This window comes from Arvicanthis niloticus, chromosome X (assembly GCF_011762505.2).
Source record: "Arvicanthis niloticus isolate mArvNil1 chromosome X, mArvNil1.pat.X, whole genome shotgun sequence".
Lineage (NCBI taxonomy): Eukaryota > Metazoa > Chordata > Mammalia > Rodentia > Muridae > Arvicanthis > Arvicanthis niloticus.
Genome location: NC_047679.1, coordinates 17,638,449 through 17,661,439, shown reverse-complemented (window position 1 = coordinate 17,661,439; position 22,991 = coordinate 17,638,449).

The window sequence follows — 22,991 nt, the reverse complement described above, 5'->3', positions numbered from 1 at the left end:
TGGGGCCAGGCAGACTTCACTCGGGATGACTGTTATCTATCACATAGCTATGATAAACAAACATGAATTATTGTTAAAATGAGAGAGAAAATTTTCACTATACAAACTCAGTCTTTTTTCCTTGAAGCCTTTTGGTCCACATGGAATTTCATTAGTCTCTTCATTTTATACATCATTTCCCTTTTACATACTTGGTTATTCACAATTTATTGCCATAAGGAGAAAAACAATGCTACTAAATTATAACATCATTTAAGCCACCTAACAGGAACAATTTTAGAAAGCATAAATAGCTCACATTCAAAGTACTAGGACAGTACAGGTTTAAGGACTGAATAGGCCTTGTGATCTAAAACTAAAAACACTTGACTGAAGCATGCCTACTGGACCTGAACATAACTGAGGCACATGTCATTGGTTTGTGGATGTCCGAAGGCTACTCAAAATAATCTATTTTAAAAGGGTTTCTTCTCTATGTTGAAAAGGTAATATGCAGAGACAGCACTCAGGATGTCCAAGTGCATCACCAAGACATGCCTGAAGAATTTTCAGAAGTCTGGAATTCTACCTTCATTAAAATTCTAAATCTTCAAGATGAATGTTTCCCAACTCAAAACCATCAGAACAAAATTTGCCTTTTCTCCTATTTCTGCTTCCACATCACATTGAGGCCACCACCAGGGTGAAATTCTAAGAGCAACATTTGGAAATTGTGAGTGAATCAAAGATGAGATTAGAATGCTAAAGAAGACAATGATGTATCCTTACTACAGAAAGGAGGCTCTTGGTGTTTTTATGTATATGAACAAGGCAGAAATTTCTACAGCTTGAACAAGGCAGAAATTTCCACAGCTTGCAATCTTGGATAGAAGAATAAAATCCCCATTGGTTACTGAGTGACTCACTATAGAATCTAGTGCAAATGAATGTGCCTTGAGAAGCAAAATTCGAGTTCCCAGGGAATTGGCCCTGAACTGATCTACACAGCATGTTTCAGTTTGAGATCTCTGCTGAAAGTCTAAGTGATGATTATGAACACATCAGTTAAAATTGAATCAAAGCAATGGAACTTGGAAACAATGAACCTGAAATTAAGAACTGAATCCACCACACTCAAATATAAACAATCTCTTTGTCATTTTCTTAATTGTTTGATTTAAAGGCAGTCAGCTCACAACAGACAGTGCCAAATCTTCTTCAGGGTGTCCTGGGCTGTAAATGGTTAATTTGGTTGGTAGCCTACCCTTTAAAATAGAGCCATATATCCAACAGCAGTACAATAGGAACTCCATAAAATGTAGGAGAGAAATAAATGCTTTTTAAAAAAATCCTAGCATTTAGTGATGCAGAGAATTTAAAAGACATTTCTGTGACAAGCTTGGCTTTGAGTGAAGGGTTAGAGACAGCAACTTATCCACAAAACCTTAGAACAGATGTTCATCATGCCTGAAGGGTGTTCCAGAACAAGAGACTACCATAATCATCATAAGAGAGACCCAAGAATTCTAATTTTACAACTGATGGAGTCCGATCCAGAATCTCATAGCCAAATAATAGGTAGAGCTTAGGGCATCCTGTGGAGCAGGAAAAATGAGCAGAAGAATCACAGGAGTCTGAGACACCATAAGAACAGGGCCCACAAAATCAATGGACTGAAATTCATGAAGCCTTGCAGAGATTATAAAACCTGTTCTGGTCTCACCATTTTTTAGGAATTGTGAAGATGGCACAAGAAAGCCTGGTTCTCAGAAGAACCATGAAAACTTGATGTAGATACTAAAAGTGTTAGTTATACTTAATGAGGCTTTATTGATTGTCTGAAGGCACACAATAGCATCTTTGGGTGGTTGATGGCACAGTTCAACTTGAGCCTGTAACTGGTATTGTCCAGGTGAAGTGACTGAAAAATCTGTCTGAACAAATCTAGATTTAGGAATATGGGAATGATGATGAAGTGCACCGCTCAGTGGAGCTCACAAGACAGAGCACTTACGGGATCTGTGCATTATGAGGTAGACATCTAATGAAGGGATTATTAGGTTGATACTGGAATTGAAGTTCAGGGAAGCATCATCAGGCAAACCTAATGTGTAATCAGTGCACACAAAACTAGATCTTGGAGTATGAAGGTGGCACAAGTGGGCTTAGGTCTAGCATAAGTCACCTGGGAAAACTATGGCAGATCCAGCATATCCTGATCTAAGGTCAGGAGTGTTTGAAAGGCTCTGGAAGTAAGTTTCAGGGGAGTCTCACAAGCCCTAGCCAATCTTTAATCTATGCATCCAGATACAGGCCACTTTCTATGAAGATGGTAATTGTATTTTTGTATCATGAAGAACTACAATGGACAGGTGTTACTGGAGCAGGACAACAGGAAATAGCCATGGGAGTTAATGTAATATTCTGGTAGATGAAGACCTGGATAATAAGGAGAAAGATCTGGGGTGCATACAGAGATTCCTTTTTCATTAAGTTAGTATGTTCACTGGAGAACTCACCAGGAAAATCTACTGCAGCACTTGGGTGACTGGAGCAAGGCCTGAACATAATCAGTGACAGTGGCAGGAAAGTTTGCCAGTAGAATACTAGACAAAAGAAAGAACAGGAATCTGCTGAGAGCAGTTATGAGATTTGGTATCATAGTACAGTACAAAAAATCCAGTGCAGATTCTGTGACACATGAACAAGGTAATGGGGTTGAGGATAGTGCTGTGAAGCAAGGTCAGAGTTGGTAACAAAGTAAACACTTTGTGTGATTTAGAAATATTCAGCAAATTCTCTTACTATGGAAACAGCACATGCAGGTTCACTAATGAGGAAACTCACCAGATAATACACATAAACTGAGTTACTGAGCCAGAACTCACAGGATGGTAAGAGCCTTTGTGGGCCTAAGTCCACAAAACTAGACATTCCAATGATACATGATCTGTCATAAGACACTAGCAAGGGTATGTTGAGATGACACAACAAAACTTGGATCTGTGGATTCTACATAGTGAAAAGTAGGTATAGGCATTGCGTGGAGAGACCTTATTGTGGGACCATGTTCATGAGAGTCTTGAAAACACTCTCTGGGAAAACCTGGCATTCAGTTTGCATCCAGAGTTACACATTATAGTGTGCAGATAGTACTGATTTCTTGTTTCTGGGAGAAATACACAAGTGATAGTCAGTGCTGAATCTGTGTTCCTGGTCAACTCCTGTCACACTGTGGATGAGACTAGCAGGAACATTTCTAGAGATCTCATTGGGTAAAGACAATAACATCTATGGTGTGCTAAGCTTCATGTATGGAGACAGTGTAGTCAGGATTGATTCTGAGTTACCTCACCAGAGAAAATAGGCCAGGAGTGTAGCTGATATTTGCTACTTTGTGGTTTCTTCTTTCTTCCACCCTTTCCCTATGTTATCCATCCTTTTAATCCCCTAATACAGGATCAAAGAGCAAAAATGGATACAGGGGAAAGAAATGGACATTACTGAAGACTACTTCATGCTCATTAGGGACATCAATCTTTTTGTGCAACTTGTTTGCCATGAGGATGTTTAATTTCTTCTTTCTTCTTTGCTCCTGAGTACTGAACCAACTTCAAACAACGACAATGAACAGCAATAAACAGGAATCAAACAACACCCCACCCTGCTTCTCAGAGCCCTACAATTATTATACCCTCTGAAAAGCCACTAAAATTAAAAACATTAAAAACTCACAGAAACAATTAACAGTCGACAACATTACATCCCTGCTAGAGCATGATGCAAAGCATAGTTGCTGTAGATAATCAGAAGCAGCCATGTATCAGGCACCTGAGCATAAAATTAAAACATTAACTTATAATATTTCTGTATTTTTTAAAGAAACCAAAATTCCCAAATTGCCACTGTATAGGAGCTTCACAGCATGTTCCAGAAGGACCTTAAGCCAGGAATAAAAGCGGGACTCTCAAGCAAGTAATGAAGCAGAAACCATGAGGGAACACTGATTATGGTCTGATTCTTCAGAAGTACCACAGGTGGCATTGGTGGTTGTTTGAATATGCTTGGCCAAGGGAGTGGCACTGTTAAGAGGTGTGACCTTCTTGGAGTAGATAAGGCCTTGGTCCTAGCTGGAGAATATGTGTCACTGTCACTGTGGGATTTGAGACCCTGCACATAGCTGCCTTAAAGATAGCTCTCATGGGTGTAGTAAGGTAGAGATGCAAAATGCTCAGTGATTTTCTCAGCATCATGTCTGGATGGATGCTGCCATACTTCATGTGGTGACTAAATGTATAAAGGCCTAACCTCTGCACCTGTGAGCTAGCCCCTGATTTAGTGTTGTACTTTATAGATCTGCCATAGTCATGTTTCTCTTCACAGCAATGAAACAATCTAAGAAAGACTTCTTATAAACTCCAAGTCATCAGCCCAGGTTTGATATCATGCACAGTGAGCAGGGCTATCTTACATCAATCATTACTACTCACCACAAGCTACTTCCTCTAAAATCAATCATTAAACACAGCAATGTTGGACTGGTTTTCTTACAAGCCATAGTCCCAGGGGCATTTTCTTATTTGAGATTCCCTGTATTCATAAACATCTACACTTTTTTGAGTTACCTAAACCCTATAATCAAAATAACTATTCTCCACCAAACTTTGTCAAATAAATTGGCATGATGGTCCAAACAATGTTTAAATAGCAAAATTACAGTAGAACCATGGTAGAAGTTTTAAGAAGCTCTAAGGCCATGTAATGTGAGTCAGGAGTGGATATATAAAGAGAAGGTCTAGAGAGGGTCCTGAATGAAGCTATGAAATAAGTTTATGCTGTACTTGTGTAGCTAGGAGGTTGTAGAGTCCATGATGTCTTATGTCTGGTATAGAAAGTTACAAATGTATGGTAAGAAAATTCCATAACAAACACTTCAGCTCCAGCCAAAACAGCTGGAATGTCACCTCTCCATAAGCCCTTTGAAATGAAAATGACTGTATCATATTCCTAGATGACAGATCCAGCATTGCTAGATTCAGAGGTTGCACTCATAGATTTAGGTCTTCCTTCAAGATGATCTCTCCTTGGAGTTTGACTATTCCTCCATTTTCTGATGGTCACACTTACTCTGTACCTTTTATATGAGGAGTATGTAAGTTGTTTTAACTTTGTTCAGTGTGTCACAGTAGAACAGCTGTTCAGAGTACCAAAGAGACAGAATTTTTGAACCATCTTTGGACTGTTACAAACTCTGAATAATCTGAGGTTGGCTAATATTTATTTTGTATGATGCAGTTGACTTCAACTTAGAGAGAGAGTTGCAGGTGTATTATATCCTACAAATTATATGTTTGGGATTTGTGAAATGTCTCCCTGAGAGATGGTAATTAACGCCAAGCCTCTTGGCATGAGTATGAACTCTGTCATCAAACAAGGAAATCTATTGTGTTGAGCGGTCCTCTCATATACACAATATTTGGGTCACAGGGCACATCATAAATACCTGTGCATTTGTGGTATTTACAATCAGGGGAATAAAACATTTTTGCTGCATTATACCAGAGACATCATGCAGAAGGCAAAAGCATCCACAGTGTACAGCATACCTCCACAGTCCAAGATAGTATCCCACACTATCAGCATATTCAAAGCTAAGACATCCAACACCACCTACCAGAAATATGACTACTTATGTATCTCTACTATTAAATGTGATGATGGTTGTTTTCTATTGAAGTGTTAGCTTATATACAAACAGTCTTTCTTATTCTAGGCTTGGGTAGCACAGCAGACAAAGACATTATATGGCCATTGCACTCAAAGAAATGTGTGGACAGTATACAGAAGATTGAATGTTTTGCTCTAGAGACACAAAACAGGGGTATACAATTCAAAAAGTGAAAGACAGTATGTAGACATGGGGTTGTGGGAATTGAGGTAGCATGAAAAAATTATCTTGCAATTTTTGTACTACTAATAAAACAGAGATAGACCTGCAAGTGTGGGTGTGAACAAAGTAAACTGGGTTATCAGTAATGATAAATGAAAGCTCATGCAGGAATGGTGTGGCCGGTGTGAGCCTTTGGTGTTTTAGTTTGGCATTCATGGTGGTCTAACAGAGAATGTTACCAGGTAAATCTGGTGAAAGTTCAAAACATCAAGAGGTACACCTGATGGTGACATAGACCAGGCAGGATTATTTCCAGAGGCTGACCCCAGGAGAAACCTGTCCTTCAGAACAATGACCAGAAGCTTTGGGGTATTGTAAATGAGGCTGAAGGATCATATTCTGCAGTGATTAGCAGGGAAAACTTGTGTGCATTCTGACTATGCAGAAGTAGTTTTGATGTGTGTAGAAATCAGTGGAGGAAAATGACATGGATGATCATTCCCAGATACAGTCATTCAATCTAGGGATGAACCCCAGGTGGGGTTCTGTGTGGAGAATCAAGAAGAAAAGAAGGTACAGTTGGTGCAAGACTAGAACTTAACCTAATATTTATTATAAATAGTGTACTATCTGGCTTGGTTTTTAGGTAATCAAAAATGAATTTCTCTGCAAGAGATTATAGACAGGAGAATAAGTTTGAGAGTATGAGAATGGTGGTAGCAGACAATGTCTTTAAGGTTATCCCAGTAGAAAAGAAGTCTGATCTATGCTGGCAGACCCAGACACTGGATGGTAGATATGAACAGGTTTATGAATTGCTTGGCCACTAGCCAGACAAAGGTACTCTGTAATCACAGCTAAGCCTGGAAGAGTAGGAGATTCTCTGAGAGAAAATAATATTCCCAACTCATTAGCCCAATGTGCTGAATTATGGCAGTAGTTCTCAGAGTGTAGATACCTGGAAACTCAGGGAGTAGTTCTCAGAATGTAGATACCTGGGGAAGGTTTGTTCTGGAACTCCTCAACAAAGCAGTCCAGTAAAGATATTATGTCACTAGAGACAGGTCAAAGAATAGGGCCATAGACAAGGAAGAAGAAGTTTTCTGTAGAATCATCAAAAACCCAGTGTATTTTCTGGGCATACAGAGTTATAATGTGGCAGTGTAGCAATTGCCAAGATGGGCACAGTTCCAGACATGGCCAAGGAATAAACGATACTGAAGTTGCTGAGTTACCATGGGATTTAATCCTTAGGCAATGTGAAAATCTGTGTCTATTTAGACTAGTGTCAGTCCATTTGTCAGATCAGATGTGAGGTCTGTGCATAGACAGCCAGGCTTGTAGGGTTCTCGTGGTACAGGGAGGATTTTATCTGGAGAATTCAACAGGGAAAGCTATCTGTGGTGCTGTGAGGAAGGTGGGCTCATAGACTTGAATTCTAGGTCCCCAGGGGTGGGCACTATTAGGAGGGGTGTCATCATTCTTGGAGGATTTTGGACTTGTTGGAGGAAGTGTATCATTTTAAGGTGGGCTTTGAGGTCTTACATGCAAAAGCTATACCTATTGTGGCTCATAACCTCCTGCTTCTGCATTAGGATCCAGATTAATATTCTCACCTACTTCTCAAGAATCACATCTGCCCACACAGTACCTCCTTTCTTGCCAGGAGGAAATTGACTAAATTCCTGAACTTAAAGCACCTTCAATTAAAGATTTTTATTTAAAAGTGTTGATGTTGTTTAATTGCTCTGTAACAGCTCTAGAATTGCTGACAGGTTTTGCTCTTTCCCATTGGCTCTCACTTGGTAAATCATTAAATTATATTCCAAAGGAAAATCCCAATGTCTGATCTCTTATGTGTAAAAAGTCATGCTCCTAGGACTGCATACCAAGGTCCAACCTCAAAAATAAGGGCCTGTGTGTGTCTTTATGTGTAACAGTAGCATTCTTGGTTGTTTCTCAGGCATACATGAAACTGCTCACTGTGCATCCAGAGATATTCACACAGGACTAGAAATGGCATAGGTGTACTTACCTCAAAGAGCTCATCAGGAAAGTCTGCAGAAGTTTTGTGGACATACATATGCCTGGCAGTATACGGATGGTGCTGTCACATAGGACTTAGAGCACCCAGAATTCATCCACTACTAGAAATATGCAACAACAGCTAGAAGCTGACAAGTTGAGATAGTGTACATAGGTTTCATATTGTAATAACATAGTGAAAATTTCTACAGTAGCTTAGTGAACAAAGGAATGTCTGGAATTGTAGTTATGAGACTGTAGTGGTAAATTATTAAAAGATAAGTAGGTAAAGCCAGGATATCATCTGGAATCTGAAGGAAGGGGCTTCAGCAACTGCTTGACTTGGCTAGGTGAGGGAGGATGAGGAAGGTTGTTCCATAATTCCTTGAAACTCATAGGGCAAATATGGAAAGAAAGGTGTTCATTCAGAAGTGCATGTGGGAATAGAGAGATTCAACAGACAATCTATATTCAGTAAGTATGGAACAGAAAACACAAGAGTAGAAATTGCATACAAGTAGTAGATTGTGAACTATGAGGACAATGGTAAAATTACCATTTTACCATTTTACTCTGGACTTCACATGGTAAAATTTTTGTAGGCTGTGACCATCTGAATTTAGATGTTGGAGCATCTGAAGCTGGAAGATGAATTTCCAGTTCCTATAATCCATCAAAACATCTACACAACCTTTGAATCCAGATTAAGAACATGAGTGGTTGAGAAGGGGCCAATGTGTTTGTTTCTGGGAGACCCGACTTGATAAAGCATTACAGGAAATGAATGACTTGAGTTAGGGCTGGTAGTGAGAGGTACCAAATGTCCAGGAGAATGCCTTTGAGAAAAACCAATCTTTCATCAGAACATCGAGATCTAACCCTAGATGTTGTAAACGGTACATGGCTGCTTTTTTGGTATAACTATCATAGAAAAGCTTTGCCTGTGCTGCAGAACAGGATGTAAGCATGAGTGACCAGATGTGTATGGCAGTTAAGAATCTGAAGAACTAAAAAGGAAAATCAGAATGCTTACACAGCATTGGCTTGAAAAATAACCCTGACATGTGCTCTAGTTTCTTGCAAAACCTGCCATTAAAATATAGAGGCTCATTGACATTAGACAACCATGCAATGATGGTCCTGAATAAGTGGAGCTCAGTAGGTAAGGCTGGTGTAGTAGACCTGTGAAACCAGAGATAGAGTTTGGAGTATAAAATTGTCACAGTCAGGCTCTGTCAAGTTTGAAATCCCTAAGGAAAACCAGTGTAACAGTTCTGCGATTGGAATTAGAGACTGGAAACAAAGAGAATATAATTTCAACAAAGATTATGGTGACAAATAGATGAACCACATGCATGGGTAGGAAGAATACACAGAGCAGAGTTTGACTAGAATTAGATTCTTATAAACAGAGAAATACAATGCAGGTACTCTAGGATCTGAGGTTGAGCTGGTTATATGAGATGTCATTGGAGGTCCAGTTTCAAACTTGACCAAAAAGGACCCCCATGTATAATTTGCACATACTCAGGTAGAAATTCTTCCCTTAAGATTATGTTTGTGGACTAATTGCTGGGGGAACTCACTAGGAAATTGGGTATAATCAATGCTGGATGTCTGAAGACAAGCATAAAAATATAAAGAAGGCACTGGAATCTAAAGGCCTGTAGATCTCATGATGCAAACCTGGTACACACACTGTCAATTAAAAATAAGATAGGGGGTGTAGAGATGGCACAGGAAGCTGGGGGCAAGAGAACCAAATGAAGAACTTAAATGCAGAGGCTGCATAATAGAACATAAGCCTGAGATTGTGTGCATGGTATGGATGCAAGAGATTCAGGAACACTACTCAGGTAATAATGCTGAGAGTTATCCACATCTACAATTAGGCTTTAGCATGTGGGGTGGAAAGGATATCTTGGTTCTCCAGAAATTCAAGAGACTGTACAAAATGGGTGTGGTTAGAACAAGCCTGGGATAGTGATGATGGCACTGAAAAAGAAGATTCATGAGAGCCTAACAACACGAGGAAATGGATGAGTTTAATGTATCCATATATTGGGAATAGCACAGTTGAGCTTAATTTTGGAAACCTTACCATATTAAGCAAGGAAGGAACTTCACACTACAACACTGAGAGAAAAAATTTTGTGAGTCAAGGAAGAAATCTAAAGGCAAGAATAAAAGCACATAACACTAAGGAATACTGTATAATGGTTTTCCCTCAAATTGCAGTCTTGTACAACACAGAACTACTTCACAAATGTGGCAACACTCAGACAGACCTCCAAACTACCTTAAGAATCATTACTCAAGGGAGCTATCAAAAGGCTTTTGTACATATCCATTCATGGTCACATGGTTTAAACTGAGGTTCCTTCTTCACAAATGATTCCAGATTGTGTCAAATTACCAAAACAAAGGCTAGCATTGTGAGGCTCTATCATACCTAGAAGAAGAATGTGGTAGCATGGTCTATATGATACTGAATCTGATGAAAAAAGATGCAAGATTCCAAGCTTAAGAGAATCCATAAAAACATTCTGAGAGTCTCAAATCCAGGCAATCTTGTCCAGAATGGGAACTCCCACAGACCAGTCTGGTGAAGCATACATTCTGTTAAGGATGACCCAGGAAAATTGAGTTTTTATTTGGGAATTCTAAACAGGTAAGCCCAATGCAGCTGCTGTGTAACCATGGGGGTGCCTGGGAATACGAAATGACACTGTAAAACAATGTTTATAATTGCCAAAATAGGATATCCATGGGTTATCTGTAGATGTTTTCCTTGGGCCCCACCAATGGGGACTACTATTGTGGCCTAACTACTCATGAAAATCACCAGGAAATTGGGTCCAAGGATGAATGAGGGAAGCCAATGATAAAAGTATAAGGAGGGCCCTAGAAGTCCAAGATTTGTAGATATCATTATACATAGTGCATACACATATTGTTCATCAAAAATAGTACTGGGTATCTAGAACAGCAAATGAAGCAGGGTCTAGAGAACCAATTTAAAAGTTAGATACTAAAGCTCTATAATATGATCAATTCCTTGGGTTGTGGTCATGGTTTGGACAAGAAAGATTCAGATTCAGTGAAACTATTCAGGCAAAGATGTTTATAGAAATTTGCATCCAGTGTTACGCTTTACAGTTTGTGGGGGAATGGGGATTTTGGTTCTCCAGGAATTCAAAAGAGATAATGCTCCCTTGAGGTATGATTCTTGTGGTACTGTGCAGACATCTGTGGGTCTTGCAATGTTTTGGTGGTGGTTTGGGATTGTTCAAGAAGGCAACCTGAAATACCAGTGGAGTGCAAAGCACTATGTAGTACTCCTTAATGGTATCCACTTGTGATCCTGCCTCTAGATTTCTTACTTGATTCCTGACCTGTGTTCCCTTACAAGTGGACAGTGAAGCTACTGCACTGCTACCATGATATGTTTTTTCCAGAATTAAGTCTAATTGTAATGTTCTAAATGTTTATAGAAATAGAATGCAGTTACTGTCCCTTGTTGGTGAGCTTTCCAGAAACTGACTTTCCATGCCATCTTCACTGTGCCAAGATAGCTCTGGTCACACAAAACCTGCATTCTTTCTTTTGAATGCCTAGTGAATTAAGATATCCATTGTACTTCCACATTGTAAGTACTAACTGTGTATGCAGATTTCTCTTAAAAGTTTTGTCTGAATAACTTCCCTAGAAACCACCTGTCCACACCATCCATACAACCCGAGACATGGGTCCTATCATGCATCTTCCTCATCTATATTTTTCAATTTTTTTCTACAGCCTATACTTTCCTTTGCCATCCGTTCCCAAATGAGGGTCCTTCTCAGATGAGTCTACATTGTACAGGAAACCATGTAGAATCTGGAAATATCTAGATAGGCCTCCTGCCATTAGGACAATACTTGAGGACTCACTACTGGAGGGAACTCACCAGGAAGTTGCCTGCAGAGGTTTTTTTTGCCAGAAGACAAGAATGGAAGAATGAGCAAGACAGTGGAAAATCTATAGATCTGGCCTGTAAACAAAGTATGAGACTCATCCACCATGAAAGAACTGGGATTATAGAATCAAAAACAAATCTGGGGTCTAGCAGACCACCTGAAGAAGATAGATGCAGAATTTACATGATAGGCCATAGGCCTGTGGGTTTTTTTTTGCATGGTAGGGACCTGAGAGACAGAGGGAATATATTTGGCAATAGAAGGTGTTGAGGGAATTCTGCATCCAGAGATAGGCATTAGCTTCAGGGGTATAGGTGGAATAGGTATGTTTATTCTTCCGAAATTCAAGAGAATGTTGAAGTAAGAGTGTGACCAGAACTATCCTGGCACACTGAAGAAAACTTCTGGAGAGCTCACAAAAAAGAAAAATGTCTACACTGTGAGTTACCACATATTGTGAGCAACCCAGTTGGTCTTAATTCTGGGAAAACTTACCATAGAAGGCAGGAGCTTCACTGTCTATCAGTAAGAGAACAGAGGTTAGTAATCAAGGAAGAAACTTAGAGGCAAGAACTGGAGTAGATAGCACTCACAAATACTACATAACTCTTTGCAATCCATAGGTACTTTGATTTCCCTTGAAAAACTAAGATTGAAATCCCAAAGCTTGGCAACAACCACAGAGGGCTCCACACTTCTGTATGAATCCCTACTCACAAGAGTGGTCAATATATTTCTCTAAAGATCATTTTGGAGAAGAATGTTCCCAATTAGTGTTCCTTCTTCTAAGATGACTCTAGATTGTGTCAAGGAAATAAAACACAAACAATCATGAAGAGTCTGTTTCACACCTGGCAGAAAAATGTGACAGCATGGTCTACATGGTACTGAAACAGATTAAAAATGATGTAAGATTATAGTGTTAGTAGGACTTAAAAAAACAGTTTAAGATACTCAAGGCCAGTCACACTTTGTCAGAGCTGGAAGTCCTACAATTGGTTCTAGAAAAGCATGGTCTAGAACTATGCACAGAAAAGAACTGGAATTGTATCTGGGAGTACTAAATTGAGAAACCCAATGCTGGTGATATGTAACCTGGTGGTGTACTAAAGGGCTAATTTAAGAATTTTCAACATGGAAACCCCATTTGTAAGATATATATTTGCCTACACCTCTTCACATAAACGGTACTATTTTAAACACACTATTGGGGAAACACAACTTCAAATTGAGTGTAGGGCTAGGTTGCTGGAGTCAAGTAAAGAGTTAGCTTTGTTTGGGATGGCAAGTTGAATATATCTCAACATGCATACCAGATAAGTGTCTTGTCCTTGAGAAATGGGAATTGGAGTGTAGACTTTGCAAAAGAAACTGGGGACTAGACAAGCAATGGAATAATTTTAACACAGAAGCTGCATGATAGTTTTAGGTATGAGTTTTTCTGCAAGGTATAAACAGGAGTGATTCAGGGAATCTATACATTGAAATGTGTTGAGTGAACTCTTCATCCAGAGGCAGGCCTTCATATGTGGTGGTAGAATAGGTGCACTGCTTGTCCAGTATTATAACCACCCCCAACCCTTCTTTCCTCCCCTGGTCAGTCTCTGCATTTCCCCACCACTCCTTTTAATAAACCTCTTATGTGACATTTGTCAGAACCTTCACCTATATTCATCAGAAATTATGCAAACAACTGTGTCTCACTTTGTGTTTGTCATGTTTCTGCAACCTGCAGTTCACCTGTACTTTGGCCTGCTACTTCTTTTCAGCAGTATCTGAACACATGACAATGGTCTGCAGAGTTTATGATATGAAAATAAAGAAAAGAACACATTTGATATATATTAGCACTTCTTGATATTACTGACCCTCCAAGAAAAGCCATACAAATACTATCCTCATTTTATAACTAGGGAAACCACACAAAGAATAATTCATATAATCATTTTTAGAAAGAGTTAAGAATGTAAAACACAGTGGACTCTTCACTGTCCTCACAGATTGTGTTTCAAGCAGGTATGATTTTCAGAAAGATTTACTCACATAGAAAATATTAGCTTCAGAAAACCTCCACTGCAAGCCCCACCTGGTAATAATGATGGAACCATCAGACAATCCAAAAACAACTAGACATGTCATCATCAACTGCCAAGAGGCAATACATTGTAACGTCTGTTGCATGACCCCTGTGCATAAGCCACAGTCCCTATAAAGAACCAAGATTTTCCTCCCAAGCCCCAACATTTTTCCTCCCCAGGAAGTCTCTGCATCCTCCTCATCAATCCTTTTAATAAACATTCTGTGAGACTTATTAGAATCTGGCACCTAGTTCCATCAGAAAGCATGTGAACAAATGGATAATCAATCATATATCAGTGGTTGCTGTACTTCTAATTCCTATGATACTGAAATAGATTAGTTAATAGAAACCTCATGGAAACTATCAAATTCTAGCCTCTGTCTTTTCTAAGGAGACCAAAAGTTAATGACTGAAAAGTTAAGAGAAGTTACTCTAAAATTCTGATGTTTCCACAGGTACCAAACTGAAAAAGTGATTATAAACAATGGACCAGTGTAAACACATAATGAACCAGAGTATTTAATGTCCCTTGGATTTGTGAAACATCTCTAAAACTGAATTAATTTTGAAGGCATTCATCAAACTATTACTGTAATTTTTGAGGGATATAAGGAGAATAATATAAAAAATAAAATAAATCAAGTATATAATTAAATAGAAAGGATACGTTTCACTCTAAAAGGAAGTGAGTTTATTGGACTTTGGTGTCACCTGTCCCTTAAACATAGATATAAATTAGATAGTGTGGTAGCATACACCAGTTGGGCCGTGTAAGGTATCTTAGTTCTTGGGTGGGCATGGGCCGGGAACCCCAAGACTCCAAGGTAGAAATGGCAGGTGTTCAGCCACATCCCCAGAACCCAGGTTCCTGACATGTGGTCTAATCTCCATTAAACCTACATCTTTCAGTCACATAGGATACTGCTCCTCCCAAAGTACACACGTGGAGGTCATGACTACTGTCCTCAGCCTCAAGAGATTTACATATTAATGAGATACCTGAAGGCCAGAAGGTGTAGCCAATTAAGCATTCTTCCCCAGCCTCTCCCTCCCTATTTAACTCAGGTCTGCCCTGAGTTTCACAGGGGGTGCACCCAGACCATCTACATTCACCATCAACAACAAACTCTTGGAAACCCATGGACTTTCTCATGACTATTGGAGCCTGCCACCATGTGACCGTGGAGGATCTCACTTTGAACTCAGCTATCAGTCCATTGTGGCTTTTTCCCATATCTGGTGACCAACATGAGCTCGAACAACAACATGGCTGCAAGAACCAGGCTGCCTGAGTCTGCTAAGAAAATATACTTCCCCCGAGGCACGGTACCTGAGCTCTCTCTGTTCCCCTTTCCCCTCTCAATGCACCACACACTCACTGTCTCTGTTTTGCCTGGCGTCCTGAGACCCTCAGAATGGTGACCAATCTTGGCACATGAGCCTCATGTGTCCCATCTCTATTTTGCTGTGCCCCGCCCCACCCAGTTGTGTCTGGGAGCTCCAAATGGAGACATTGATCCCCAAGTCCATTTGAGAGTTCTACCTGACCTTTCGGAACAAGACAGAGTGAAAATTCCCCATGCTGGGTGGGGTGCCACCACGCTTACCCAGTTCTGTGAGAAACCAACTCAGCCAAGATTCCACTATTCTCCCATGCTGAGCTGCAATTCCAGCTGGCTGAGCTGCATGGACCACCAATACAACAGAGATCCACGCTCACATGGAACACATGGGCCTACATTGCTTTCCACAGGTGGTAGAGGAAGCTTACAAAGCCAGCTCCAAGAGCACTCCCTCCTGGCACACAAGAACCTCTACATGAGACAGTGAGTAACCCCCAGGCTGGTTCAAAGGACTTAGGCCTCTCCCTGTCTCTCTCTCTTTCTCTCTGTCTCTCTGTCTTTCTGTCTCTCTTTCTCCCTCCACATGTTATCCAGCTCAATGGCAAGATGGCAATGGCTCTCTAGCCCCCCACTCTTCCCATCCATCCAGCTCCACAGAGGGCTCCTTCACAGCTAACAGCTGTCCTTCAAGCCATAGCACCTGCTGTGACCCTCATTCTAATATTCATTTCCTTGGTTGAGAGACTTCTTCTAGTGGCTGAAACTGTTCTCTCTCTCTCTCTCTCTCTCTCTCTCTCTCTCTCTCTCTCTCTCTCTCTGGAGTGCTGGCTCTGAACTCTAGTCCCCAGCACCCCTCCACCAGGGGTCAGTCTTTCACTTCCTCTCTTCAGTCATTTTCGACTGACTAGAGGTACTGACCCCAGCTGGTTTGCCTGATGTGGAGGGTCTAAAAACCTGCATGTACCCTTCATCCCTGTGTTCCTCACATTTTCTTTCTTTTTGTGGCTAAAAATTCTGGGCTGAGCCCAGAAAAATGGCACCACCTGCAAGCTTCCCCCAGGCCAGTCTCGCCCCCCCCCCATGGCTCAGTTTTACTCAGGCTTTCACTCCTTCTGACTCTGACTCTCCTATCAAACACCTATATTTCTTGCTTTGAGCCTTTCTTCAAGGTTGACCTTTCCTCTCCTTCTCTACATTTAAATTTTCCCAGCTTAAAAAAAAGAACAGGGAATAAGGGAGCCTCTCTGCTGAAACAACCAGTCACCACATGGCAGAACAGCAACCACATGGCAGAGCAACTCCCTCACTCCCACTGCTTCTAAACCCACAACTAATGCTTTTTTTGTCCCTAACAAGAACACCTAAGACAACAGTGTTTGTGCTTTTCAACCAAAAATTTTCTTGTTTTTGTTTATATATGTCCAACATTTTTTCCAATTTTTAAGACTTCTTCAAGGTTCAAAAGTCATTTAATCTACTTCCACAGGTCAAATCAACAATGCTGATCACCATGTTTCAATCCTTAATTAACAACTAGTGTTTTTTTCACAGACAAACTGCTGCTGCCTATCCCAGATACACAATTAACATGATGTTGTTCTCCCTCAGCCATCCAAAAACAGACTCAAAGATACCTTCTAGGACTAAAATTTCCTCAAACACCTTTGCCTTTCCAGGATCTTATTGACAGAGCATAATGTGCTTGCTCCCAGGTGACTTAATGCTCAATATCCAGCCTTTACAGACATCTCCCTGCCTGAGATGCTGCTTCCCTGCTGTAATTATACTAGAGGTATACACAAAGACCCAAGAGAAACAACACCATCTTCTGGAACCTGCCTGAGATGCAAAGCTGCCTTCTCCCAGCCACCTCGACTGACTGAAGACCCAGAGACACATGACAGACTCCAGAGATGCACGTCAAAACCCAGAGACACTTACTAAGATGCAGAAATACATGCTGAGACAGAAGACAAATCCAGACCTTCCAGCTACAGATGAACACTTTTGCCAAAGTCAAATAGCTAAAGTTACATATTAGTGAGGAAAACATAATGTCTATCTAGCTGCCGGTCCTCTGCAGCATTTTTCCCACATACACCTTTAGACCCAGCACTCAGGAGACTGAAGCAGGTGTATTTATGTGAGTTTGAAGCAAGTCTGGTTTACAGAGCAAGTACCAGAATAGACTAGCCAACAGATAGAAACTCATGATTCAGAAAAAACTAAATTTTTACCAGACATTTCTTTAATACTTTTTGCCCTTGATTTCAAATTTTAAGAGAAAATATATGTTTTGTATACTTAAAAAATATAAATATTCTTAGCACACTTATTATGATTACAGATTTGCAAATTTAGTTATAATCCCAACTAATTTCAAGTGCACTATTAACACATTTATGTGGTGGCAAAACACATTATTTCCAATCACTGAGAATCAGGGCTCCCATGACAGGCACACATGGATGAATGACTATTACTGATGCTATGGTATGCTTACCATATGCTTACCATAGAGCCTAGCATGGCTGTCCTCTGAGAGGCCCAACAAACAGCTGACTGAGACATATGCAGATACTTTCACCCAACCGTCATACTAAAGTCAGAGAATCCTGAGATTGAATTAGGGAAAGGATGCAAGAAGCTGAGGAGGAGGGTGACTCCATATGTAGAACAGCAGTTGCAATTAACCCAGACTCCTAAGATTTCTCAGACATTGAGCCACTAACCAGACAGCATACACAAGGTAGTCCAAGGCCCCAGACACATATACTGCAGAGGACTGTCCAGTCTGGCCTTAGTGGGAGAAGTTAAGCCTAACCCTAAAGATACTTGCAGCCCTGGGGAGTCAGTTGGCCTGTTTGGTGCATCCTTCTGGAGACATGCAGGAAGAAAGATGAGATGTGGAACTGTGTGGGAGGGCAGACAAGGAGAGGGACAAATGAGTAAATTGTAAAAAAAAAAATTAATAAAAGTAATAATTTTTAAAAGAGGACATCATAAGTTTTGCAGATAAATGGATGGAACTAGAAAATATCATTCTGAGTGAGGTAACCCCGAGCCAAATAGACAATGATGGTATGCCCTCACTTATAAGTGGATATTAGCCATAAAGTAGAATAGCAATGCTACTCTCCAATAAACCAAAGATGCTAAACAGAAAAAAAAAAAAAACCAAAGAGAGTATGCTTGACTCTCAGTTAGAACAGGGAGTAAAATAGCCATAGTGTTCTAGTTATTATGTGTTGAAGTGACTATATTTCTGGTTCAATCTATGTTGTGTTCAATGATCTCCTTGTACCTTAATAGATATATCCTAAGACATTTTTCCTCTATGATTGTCTTAAAAATATTTTCTGGGACATCTTCCTTCCAATCTGCAACTCTGCCCAGGGTAGGTAGGGTGCTTCAGTCCACCTCCCACACAGAGACAGCCTGACTCCCACAAGGTCTAACATAAACAGGGTCACAGCTACCAAACCTCCAAAGAAGAGCTATTACCAACAATCCTCAAACTATTCAATAAAATAGAACCAGAAGGAATACTGCCTGAGTCACTCTATGAAACTTATAAGCTACCCTCATAAGTAAACCACACAAAGACCCAAGAAAAAATTTCAGAACAATTTCTCTTATGAATATCGATACAAAGGTACTCAAAATAATTCTCGTAAACCCCAAGAGAAGAAAAATTATATCAACCAACCAGACACCAAGGAGCTACAGGGTACTTAACCACCAATCAAGAAGACACATGGAGGGACCCAGGGCTCCATCTGCATGTGTAGCAGAGAATTGTCTTATCTGGCTTCAATGGGAGGGGGGCCCTTAGTTTTGTAAAGGCTTAATTCCCCAGCAAAGGAGAATGCTAGGGTTGTGAAGCAGAACTTGGTGGGGGGAGCATCTTCATAGAAACAGAGGGATGGATGGTAGGATAGTGGTTTTTTGGAATGGAAACTGGGAAGAGGGATAACATTTAAAATGTAAATTAAAAATAACCAATAAAATTTTTAAAATAATTTCTTGCAAACTGTATCCAAGAACCCATCAAAACAATCATTCACCACACACAACCAGTAGGCTTCATCCCATGGATATAGGCATGGTACAATATATGGAAATCCATTAAAGTAATCCCCTGAATAACAAATTAAAATTAAAATTTACAAGATCATCTCATGAGAAGCTGCAAAAACATTTAACAAAATACAACACTCCTTCATGTTAAATGATTGGAAAGATAAAGGATTTAAAGTACCCATCTAAGCATAATAAAAGCAATAAACAATTCATTAACAGCTAACATCAAACTAAGTGGAGAATAATTTGAATCAATCCCACTGAATTAAGGGACAAGATAATGCTGCACACTCTCTCCCTATTTATTCAATATAGTACTCGGCGTTCTAGCTACAGCTATTAGACAATAAAAGGAAGTCAAAATATACAGACTGGAAAGAAAGAACTCAAGGTATCACTATTTGCAGATGATATGATGAGATACATAAGTGACCACAAAAATTCTACCTGAGAATTCTTACAGCTTATAAACAATTTCAGAAAAGCCACTGGATATAAAAGTATCTCAGTCTTTCTTTACACGAAGAATAAATGGGTTGAGAGAGAAATTAACAATAGAACCCTTCACAATACTCACAAATAATATAAAATGTCTTGAGTAACTCTAACCAAGCAAGTAAAAGATGTGTATGACAAGAGCTTCAACTCCCTGTGAAGGAAATCAAAGAAAACCTGAGAATATGGAAAGATCTCCCATACTCATGGATTGGTAGGATTAACATAGTAGAGATGCTCATCTTAACAAAAAGCAATCTAAAGATTCAATGTAATCTTATTAAAATTCCACCTCAATTCTTCACAAATATAAAAAGAGCATTGCTCAACTTTATATGGAACAACAAAAAAGGATAGCTAAAACAGATCTCAAAATGAAAGAACTTGTGGGGAAATCACAATCCCTGACTTAAAGATGTATTACACAGCAATAGTGATTAAAACTAGACTGACTTGGTATAGAGACTGAGACAGAAACAGAAAAATTGATGAACGGAATAGAGTTGAAGACCCCGCAATAAACTAAAACAACTATGGTCACTTGATCTTTGACAAAGAAGCCAAAACCATACACTTGGAAAAAGTAAACCACTTCAACAATTGATGTGGGTCTTACTGGTTGTCTACATGTAGAAGAATGAAAAGTGATCCATTTTTTTTCTTTTTATACAAAGTTCAGGTCCAAGTAGATCAAGGACCTCTACATAAAACCAGATACACTGAATTTAAAAGAAGAGAAAATTGGAAACAGCCTTAAATACATGAGCAGAGTCAAAAATTTCCTCAAAAGAAATATAGTGGTGCTGCTCTAAGATTAACAGTTGAAAAATGTAACCCCATGAAACAGAAAAGCTTCTATAATCAAATGACACTGTCAGTATGACAAAATGGCAGATGACAGATTGGGAAATTTTTTTACTAAATGTAATAGAGGGCTAATATCCAAAATATATAAAGAACTCAACAAGTTAGATTTCAAAGAACCAAATAATCAAATTATACATGGGCTACTGAGGTAAACAGAATTCACAACTGAGAAACCTCAAATGGCTGAGAAGCACTTAAAGAAATGTTCAAAGTCCTTAGTCATCAGAACAATGAAACTCAAAATTACCCTTAGATTCTACCTTACACTAGTCATAATGGCTAATGTTAAAAAAAGAAAAGAAAAAAGGAAAAATTCAAGTGACTGCAGATGCTGCCGAGGATGTTTAGAAAGAGAAAAAATACTCCTTCATTACTAATGGGGATTGCAAGCTGTTACATCCTCATTGGAAATCTATCTGTTTTTTTTCTCAGAAAATTGAAAATTGTTCTACCTGAAGACCCAGCTATACTGCTCCTGGAAATATATCCAAAAGATGATCCACCATATCAAAAGAACAAAATGTTCTGCTATTTTCAAACCAGTGTAAAAGAGCCAGGAGGTAGAAACAACCCAAATGTCTCTCAATGGAAAAATGCATGAAGAAAATATGGCACATTTTCACAATATATTACTCAGCTTTTAAAAATGAGGATATCACAAAATTTGCAGGCAAATGGATGAATCTACAAAATACCCTGAGTGCCATAACCCAGAACAAAAAGGACATACATGGTGTGTACTCACTGATAAATATTACTCAAAAAGCTCAGAATACCCATGATACAACTTGCAGATCATAGGAAGCTTATTAAGAAGGAAGACCAAAGTATATATTTTTAATCCCGCTTACAAAGAGAAACAAAACAATCATGAGAGGAAGAGGGAGGAGGGACTTGGTGGAAAAGGAGAAGGAGAGGAATAAAGGGGGGAAGAATCAGGAATTGTAGAAGATGGGACATAAGAACAGAGGAACAGGAGAATGAATAGAAATATATAGCTGTGTGGGGTGACGAACAGTGGGAAGCACCAGAAAGACCCAGACAACAGGAATGCAAGAGTCTCAGTGGTCAATGGGGATGACATTAATATAAATGCCCAACTGTATGGAGATACAATCTTAAGACACTACTTCCACTATATAGATATGCACCCCAGTTGAAGGATGGGGACACACACCCATCTCAAATTTTTGAACTCAGAACTTTTCCTGTCTAAACATAACACAGTGACAAATCTTGGAGCAGAGACTAAACAAAAGGCCACCCAGAAATGAACACAATGGGATTTATACCATTCACAGACACCAATGGCCTACAGTATTGCTCGTGTCAGGCTGTGATTGAAGACAAGAACCAAGCACTGATATTCTCTTTTTTGTTATTGGATATTTTCTTTATTTACATTGCAAATGTTATCCCATTTCCTGGTTCCCATTCCAGAAAACATCCTATACCATCCCCCTCCCCCTGCTTCTATGAGGGTGTTCCTCCACCCACCCACCCCAGCTTGCCGATCTTTCCTCCACCTAGACTGAGACATCAAGCCTTCAAAGGACCAAGGGCCTCTTCTCCCAGTGATGGCCTACAACTTCCTCATCTGCTACATATGCAGGTGAAGCCATGGGGTCCCTTTATGTGTACTTTTTGGTTGCTGGTTTAGTTCCTGAGAGCTCTGGGGATTATTACTGTTTGATATTGTTGTTCTCTGAATGGCGTTGCAAACCCCTTCATTCCTTTCTCCAACTCCTCCACTGTGAACCATGTGCTCAAATAATATCAAAACAACCCTAAGATTTCAACTCATGCCAGTCAGAATGACTAAGATCAAAAACTCAGGTGCCACTAGATGCTGTCTAGGATGAGGAGAAAGAGGAACATTCCTTCATTGCTGGTGAGATTGTAAGCTGGTATAAACACTCTGGAAATCAGTCAGGCAGTTCCTCAGAAAATTGGACATTGTATTTTCTGATGAGCCAGCTATACCACTCCTGGGCATATGCCCAAATTGCCTCAATATATAACAAAAACACATGTTATACTATGTTCATAGCAGCCTTATTTATAATAGCCAGAAGCTGAAAAGAGCACAGATTATCCTTCAATAGAGGAATGGATACAGATACTGTTGTATATTTACACAATGTAGTACTGATCAGATATTAAAAACAATGATTTCATGAAATTCTTAGGCAAAAGTCTGTAACTAGAAAATATAATCCTGAGTGAGGTATACCAATCACAAAAAAACCCACATATGGTATGGAATTCTT